Genomic DNA, 9,267 nt, shown 5'->3' on the forward strand with positions numbered 1-9,267 from the left:
TGCAGCTCCAACAGGAAGACAACACTGTAGCAACCACTCATAACTTCTATGACCGCCCCAATCAAGGATACAATCAAGGCGGCAACTACAAGCATGGATGGCAGGATAATTCCAACCAAGATTGGAGAGATAATTCCAACCAGGGTTGGAGGGACAATCATAACAGAGGAGGCAGAGATAACAATAGAAACCAGAGATGGAATAACAATAACAACTCCAGGCAGCAGAATTAGAATCAGGCCTACAGAGCACCTCATCTAAGGCAGCCTCAAGCATCTTAGCAGACCCCTCAGATCACTTATCCCTCTTCATCTTCTAATGATGAGTTATTACAATATATTGATAGGAGACAGTAGGCAATGGAAAACAACCTTACTTCTACTCTAAATGGTCTGAACTCTACCTTGCAAGCTCTTGTCTCACAGATTGGGTCACTAAATAATTCCAACAACCAACCTTCGAGCTCTAGTGGAATCCCCTCTCAACCATTATCCAACCCCAAGGGTGGCATCAATGCCATTACCTTGAGGTCTGGAACCACACTATAAGGGAGGAATTCTGAGGAGCCAAGCCCGCTAGAGCACGCCCCAGCTGAGGACACGGTTGAGGTAGAGGATGTTGAGGAAGAAGATGAAGCACAAGGCATGGTTGAAGCAGAAGCAGCCCAACCAAGAAATGCAGAACCTCAGCAAGCTGAAGCTGTAAGAGACACCACTCCTATCCCATTTCCACACCTTGCTAGGAAAGCCAGAAAGCAGACGGAACTTGATCCCAAAATGGTAGAAATCTTCAAAAAGGTTGAGGTAACTGTTTCCCTTTTTGATGTTATTCAACAAGTACCTAAATACGCAAAGTTTCTAAAAGAATTATGCATACATAAAGATAAAATTAATGAATTAGAAACTATTCCTTTAGGTAGTTCTATATCTGCTTTAATGGGAAATATACCTGAAAAATGTAGTGATCCAGGCCCATATATGGTTAACTGTACCATTGGAGGTGTGATATTTTCTGACTGTATGTGTGATTTAGGAGCGTGCGTGAGTATTATGCCCTTGTCTATATATAATGCTTTAAGGCTCCCTCCCTTAAAAAGGTCGGTAGCTCGTTTTGTGTTAGCAGATAAAAGCATTATTACAGTGGTTAGAATTGCTGAAGATGTGTTAGTGAGCATTAAGGGGCTCACGTTTCCCATTGACTTCTATATCTTAGAGATGCCCCAAAGTGACTCAGGAAAGCCTTCATCAATCCTACTTGGAAGACCATTTTTGAAGACTTCGAAGTTCAAGGTGGATGCCTTTTCTGGAACCTATTCTTTTAAGGTAGATGGCAGAACAATGAGCTTCAATCTGGATGAAGCTATGAAGCATCCCCCAGAAGATCACTCTATATTCCAATGTGACATCATTGATGAAATTATAGCTGCAACTCACCAGGAAAAAATGGAAGAGAGTCACCTGGACCAAGATCCAAGTGTGGGGACACCCTTTGAACATACTGAAGATTCATTACCATTTTTACCAGCCCCAAATGATCCAGAGCCAAACCATGAGCAGAAAATGGAGTTAAAGCCCCTTCCTCCACACCTCAAGTATTCTTACCTTGAGGACAAGCAAAAGTTTTCAGTTATCATTGCGAGGGAGCTCACTTCCCAACAAGAAGAACAACTACTTAGTGTATTGAGGACACATAAGAAAGCAATTGGATGGAGCTTGGTGGATATAGTAGGCATCAGCCTTCAAGTTTGCGAACACATATTATTCTTAGAAGAAGGAGCAAAGCCTGTCCATCAACCTCAGAGAAGATTGAATCCAACCATCTTAGAAGTTGTCAAGAAGGAAGTGACCAGACTACTTGAAGCAGATATCATTTATCCCATCTCAGATAGCGAATGGAAGTCCAGTGCAAGTGGTTCCCAAGAAGTCTGGAGTCACAACAATAAGAAATGAGCAGGGAGAACTTCTAACAACCAGAGTGCAGAACGCATGGAGAGTTTGCATTGACTACATGCGTCTCAACCAAGCCACTCACAAGGATCATTACCCCTTGCCATTCATTGATCAGATGCTTGATCGCCTGTCAGGTAAATCTCATTACTGCTTTTTAGATGGTTATACAGGTTATTTTCAAATCTATATAGCTCCTGAAGATCAGGAAAAGACTACTTTTACATGTCCTTTTGGGACTTATGCTTATAAAAGAATTTTCTTTGGCTTATGTAATGCACCAGCTACTTTCCAAAGGTGTATGATGAGTCTTTTCTCTGAACTCATTGAGACTTGTATGGAAGTTTTTATGGATGACTTTAGCTTATATGGTGATTCATTTAGCCTTTGCTTGGATAGTTTATCTAGAGTATTGGACATGTGTGTTAGTTCAAACCTTGTTTTAAATTTTGAAAAGTGTCATTTTATGGTCAAACAAGAAATTGTTCTAGGACATGTTGTCTCTGATACTGGTATCTCTGTAGACCCAGCAAAGGTGGATGTTATTTCTAGTTTACCTTACCCTCCTCTGTGAGGGAAGTCCGTTCGTTCCTTGGCCATGCCGGTTTTTACAAAAGATTCATTAAGGACTTCAGTAAGGTAGCACTACCCTTATCTAGGCTATTGCAGAAAGACATTGAGTTTGAGTTCAGTGAAGATTGCAAACAAGCGTATGATAAGCTGAAGACCGCCCTGACTCAAGCTCCGATTGCGAGGGGACCAGACTGGAGTCAACCATTTGAAATCATGTGTGATGCCTCTAACCATGCAGTAGGAGCAGCACTAGCTCAGCATGAAGGTAACGACCCTTTTGTAATTGCTTATGCATCTAAGACCTTAGATGCTGCTCAATCTAATTACACTCCTACTGAAAAAGAGCTTCTAGCTATTGTTTTTGTTTTAGATAAATTCCAAGCCTATTTACTTGTTACTAAGGTAGTAGTGTACTCAGACCATGCAGCTCTAAAGTATTTATTAGCTAAAAAGGAGTCTAAACCAAGGCTAATACGTTGGATGCTACTGCTGCAAGAATTTGATCTAGAAATTAAAGATAGGAGTGGCAACCAAAATTTAGTGGCAGACCACTTGAGTCGCCTTGAGCACATTAAAGATGACTCCATTCCTATCAATGATAATTTCCCGTTTGATAGCTTACAAGCAGTATCTGATGTAGTTCCTTGGTATGCACCTGTAGCTAATTATCTAGTTAGCCACACTTTTCCTCCTGATTTTACTAAGCATCAGAGAGACAAGCTGAAAAGCGAGTCCAAACACTATGTATGGGATGATCTATATCTATGGAGGTGTGGTGCTGACCAGGTAATTAGACGGCGTGTGCCTCAATCAGAATTTCGGTCTATTTTAGAGGCCTGTCATTCATCTGAGAGTGGAGGACACTTTGGCTCCGAACGAACAGCTAGAAAAGTTTTAGACTGTGGATTCTGGTGGCCTACTCTTTTTAAAGATGCTGCTGACCTTTGTAAATCTTGTTCTCCTTGCCAAAGATTTGGTAATATATCCCAGAGGGATGAAATGCCTCAACAAATTATGCCTTTATGTGAAATTTTTGATGTTTGGGACATTGACTTCATGGGTTCATTTCCAAATTCTAATGGCCATCTCTATATACTGTTAGCTGTAGATTATGTTTCTAAATGGGTGGAAGCAATTTCGACCCGTACTGATGATGCTAACACTGTTGTTTCCTTTGTTAGAAATAATATTATTTGTCGCTTTGGATCACCACGAGCAATCGTGAGCAATCAAGGCACTCACTTTTGTAACAGGAGACTAACAGGATTACTGAAGAGGCATGGGATAATTCATAAAGTATCAACAGCCTATCACCCCCAGACTAATGGGCAAGCCGAGGTGTCTAACAGAGAGATAAAGCGCATACTGCAAAAGATAGTCAAGCCTCACAGAAAAGACTGGAGCACCAGGCTCCGAGATGCGCTTTGAGCATATCGGACAGCTTACAAGACACCAATCGAGATGAGTCCTTTCTGCTTAATTTATGGAAAGGCCTGCCATCTCCCAGTTGAGTTAGAACACAAGGCCTTTTGGGCAGTAAAGGAATGCAACATGGGCTATGAAAAAGCCGGAGCTGAACGGAAGTTGCAACTGCAAGAATTAGAGAACCTTCGCCTAGAAGCTTATGAAAACTCCAGGTTGTATAAAGAGAAGGTGAAAGCTGTGCATGACAAGAACATCAAGAGAAGGGAGTTCCAACCTGGGGATTTAATCCTCCTTTACAACTCCAGAATGCGGCTCATGCCAGGCAAGCTGAGATCCAGATGGGATAGTCCCTATCTAGTAGAGAAGGCGGAACCATACGGAGTCTTTCACTTAAGCCATCCTTCAAGCCCTGAACTCATAAAGGTCAACAGACATCGCTTGAAGTTATTTCATGGCGAAAAGATGGCAAAAAACCAGGAGCTAGAGATCTTCCTCTTGGAGGATTCACCCATAGCAGAAGACTGAGCTAGTGGAGCGTCCAACTTAAGGACGTTAAAGCAAAGTGCTGGGTGGGAGACAACCCACCATGGTATGATCGTTCTTCTCCCTCTCCTTAATTTTCTTTCTCAAATAAATCTTCTTAGTACTAGTGCCTATTGCTCGCATCTCATTTGCATATTGCATATAAAAAAGGGGGAAAATCGCACGCGACGCGTCCGCGTCGCATGTGCATTAGGGAAGAAAAGATAATTAAACAGAGAGTCACGCAAAAGTGCGGTTGGAGGCGTGCCTTTGGCACAAATGGATCTACGCGACCGCGTCGCTGACGCGTCCGCGTCATGTGGGAAAAACACCCGCGTCATGCCTGCAATAGCCTCCCCACGCGTTTGAGTCACCCACGCGAACGCATGGTCTTGCAATTCGACGTAAAAAGGGTGTATGGCAGTAAATTGAGCTGGCGTTGGGCTGGACTCGTGCTAGACGCACAAGCCCTACCACGCGTACGCGTGCCCCACGCGGCCGCGCCGTTTTTTTATTTTGGCCATTCACGCAATCGCGTCAACCATGCGACCGTGTCACCCTAAAATTTGGCTAATTGAGTTTTCACATAGAGAGTTGTGCGAGCGCGAGGCTGCCCTCCCGCCACTAGCATAAATCATGTCACGCGTTCGCGTGACCGACGCGTCCGCGTCACCTCATTTAAGTGCTATCCGCACGAACGCGTGACCCACGCGTCCGCGTCGAATGCGCCGCACAACTTATCTAAATATGCCAAAATATCTTATTTTTTTCTTCCTCAAATCCTACTTTTTCTTTCCCTTTCTTATTTCTTTCCACCCCCTTCCTCCTTCTTCCTCCTTCATTCTTTCTCACTTTCTACTTCATCTTTCTCACCACCATTACCAATGTTTTTCTTTTCTTCTTCCCTCCTTACTTTTCTATTCTTCTTCTTATTTTTATGTTTTCTTCTTCTTTTTTTTCCTACTTTCACTATCCATGTTTTCTCTTTCTTTTTTTCTCTTTTTAATGGTGTTAGAAATTTATTTGGGCCATTATTTCTTATATTTTGCTTATGGATTGTTAATGATTTATTTAAAAATTATATATTATTTTTATAGGGTTGCTTGATTTTCAATTCAATACTTTCTATACCTTATTCACCATGCATGCTATATGTTTGTGAAAACACCCGTATGGCATTATGCACTATCTTTATATTTCTTTTAATCAACTACTCTAAATGCTTGCTTTTCACAAATACCCTTTTTTATATTTTATTAATTATATATAATTGTTATTACAAACATATTGTTAGTTTGGAAGACTTGGTAATCTAATTTGGACATTGAATGCTTGATCTATGCTACTCATGCCCTTGCCGGCATACCAATAAACACCTTGCATTTAACTGTCCCACCATGCACTTGCTATATTTCCATTGTTGACTTTTCACGTGTAGTCATGACCATGTGTTAACGTCATTCTTCTTTACTGTGCATTGATTACCACCTTTCCCATTCTTTTCCTTGCTATAACCCTTGAAGTTTTCACGTCCTTACTTTTTCCCTTTCAGGATGGCCACCAAGAAAGGCAAGGAGAAAGCTACTCCCAAATCAACAGCAAGGAGAGGAACAAAAAGAGCATCAGTGGCAGAGCCATCTTCAACTGCAGTTAAGCCCTCAACAAAAAGAATTAAGAGGATTATAAAGGTCGATGAAAAAGAGAAAGCCTCGCAGCAAAGGACACTGCGAGATTTCCCAACCACTACTGTGAGTAGATGTTCCCCATCCTGGCAGAAAGGAGTTACAACAATGAATATCTTCTTATCCTCCTGCCCCATATTGCTAAATTTGTTGAGCCGCAAATTGAGCGACGACACTGGGGATTCCTACAGAGACAGCCACGGCAGGTTAATCTTTCATGGGTAGTTGAGTTCTACTCCAATTTCCACTTGCCAACCCTGCAGTCTGTCTATGTCCGTCAGAAGCAAGTCCCCATTACAAAAGAGGCCATTCAACGAGCCTTATATCTCCCCCCTGCTCCAGAAGGACTGGACGCATTTCAAGAAGCCACACTCAAGCGCCAGACATACCAATTTGACTGGGACGCTGTTCTCCGAGTTATCGCACAACCTGGCAGCAAATGGATTTTTGGATACCATCGTTCCCGGCCTAAGGGAATATCGGCTTCCGCTCTTACCTTGGAGGCTCGCGTATGGGCACAGATTATGTCCCATTACGTCTTTCTGAGCACTCATAAGTCCTCCTTCACTGCATACATGGCCGTTCTACTATGGTGCTTCCTTACAGACCAGCCTCTAAACCTACCAAGACACATCCGGAATGCCATGAGACACATAGAAATTGCGGGCAACCTACATTTTCCCGCCTTGGTCTCAGATCTTGTCTCAGCAGCAGGAGTCTCCTACAGAGCTGGAGACACCAAAGCCATGCTTTCATGGGATGATCAGTACGTCCCTAACGGGAAATATCTCAGGCCACCAACAGCCACTACCAGCCAGTCCACAGAACAAGCTGCAGACGTTCCTCCTTCAACACCACAAGCACCTTCAACAAGTCAGCTGCTCCATCAAATACTGGAGAGGTTGGACCGGTAAGACCAGAAAGCAAATTTATGAGAGCGCCGCAACCAGCACCGATTCAAATACCTCAAGGAGCTACTCACAGGCAACCACAGACCTGACAAGGACCCAGACACTCCAGACTCCACTTCCTTCACCAGCACAGGGAGCCATGACGGTCCCGATTGTGGAGATACTGCTACCAGCCCACTTTGTTCCTGACAGATTGCACCGAGGATGGTACAAAGCCTTAAGTGTGGGGAGGTCGGTCAGTACCTGACTTCCGGAGGTAATTTCTCTTCCCTAACACCAAATTTTTTTTGGAATAGGATAGATTGCATAGTAATAGGTTAATTGCATGCATGTTTTACTTGATTGAAAAGATAATAAGTTTCTTTTAAGACCCTATTTTTGAAAAATTTCACTAATTTAAATCAAAACCTTTATGTTAAATTTGTTTAAAGTTGTAATTGGAACATGGTTTTTGAGCTAAAAGAACACACAACCCGTGAGACTTTGAGCCTAAATACATGGTTACATTATTTAACCATAAATATTTTTTCTTGTGTGTTTACTTCTCTATGATTGTAATCTGAATTTTGTTTTATCCTATATGTCCAATGTTAATGTGTTATATGCATGCATATGATTGAGGCCATTGTTTGTTAGCTCACTTATCCCAAATAAGCCTACCCTTTTAATTACCTTTGTTAGCCACTTTGAGCCGTTTTAACCCCATTTGTTCTATATTTTACCACATTACTAGCCTTAAGCAGAAAAATAATTTTTGTATCCCAATTGAATCTTTGGTTAGCTTAAGATAGAAATTGTGTGTTAATTGAGTATGGAAAGATTGTGGAAATAAATGGGTAATAAAGGAATGTATCATGATAAAATAATAGGAATTTGGGTACCTACTCATGTGAAACTATAAAAGAAAATTAAAAATCTATGTGCATTGATAAACTATGTTTATTTAAAAAAATTGAAGAAAAAAATATTTATTTTAGTAAATAAGGGGACAAAATTACCCCAATGATAAGTTAAAGTTCAATAATCAATGCACATGTGATAAAATTAAAATAAAGGTTGATGCATGAGTATGGAATGTAAAAAGGAAATTCTGGGTAGCTAGGTATGAATTTTGAAGTTATATAGAATATATGTATGTTAGGTGAGAGCTTAGGTTAATTAAAGATTCAATATATAAGCTCACTTAGCCATATGTATACCCTTACCCTTACCTTAGCCCCATTACAACCTTGAAAAGACCTCATGATGTTTGCATTGATACATTAAATGTTGTTGATTGGTTAGGAGAAAAACAAAAATTTGAAAGCATGATTAGAGAAGGATAGAGTGATTACCCTATACACTAGAGAGATTAGAGTGCAAACACACCATCAGTGAGGGTTCACTGCTTGATTCCATGTCCCCTGCTTTCACGAGCTGTCTTCTTGCAAATTTACCTACTCTTATTGTGTGATTTGAACTAGTGGAATCTGCTCCATGTTTTGTGGTGCACGGAATTGCAATCACACTTTTGCAATCCCGCACAACTAACCAGCAAGTGTACTGGGTCGTCCAAGTAATACCTTGCGTGAGCAAGGGTCGATCCCACAGAGATTGTCGGCTTGAAGCAAGCTATGGTTATCTTGTAAATCTTAGTCAGGATATCAGAAATTATCAGAATTGATTGTGAAAAGCAAAAGAACATGAAATGATTACTTGTTTTGCAGTAATGGAGAATAGGTTGAGGTTTGGAGATGCTCCATCTTCTGAATCTCTGCTTTCCTACTGTCTTCTTCTTCAAACACGCAAGTCTCCTTCCATGGCAAGCTGTATGTAGGGTTTCACCGTTGTCAATGGCTACCTCCCATCCTCTCAGTGAAAGCGATTGCATATGCTCTGTCACAGCATAGCGGAATTCATCTGTCGGTTCTCAATCAGGCCGGAATAGAATCCAGTGATTCTTTTGCGTCTGTCACTAACGCCCCGCCTTCAGGAGATTGAAGCACGTCACAGTCATTCAATCATTGAATCCTACTCAGAATACCACAGACAAGGTTTAGACCTTCCGGATTCTCTTGAATGCCGCCATCAATTCTAGCTTATACCACGAAGATACCGGTTAAAGAACCCAAGAGATAACTACTTAATCTAAGATAGAACGGAAGTGGTTGTCAAGCACGCGTTCATGGTTGAGAATGATGATGATTGTCACAGATCATCACATTCATC

Source organism: Arachis duranensis, chromosome 4, assembly GCF_000817695.3.
Source record: "Arachis duranensis cultivar V14167 chromosome 4, aradu.V14167.gnm2.J7QH, whole genome shotgun sequence".
Lineage (NCBI taxonomy): Eukaryota > Viridiplantae > Streptophyta > Magnoliopsida > Fabales > Fabaceae > Arachis > Arachis duranensis.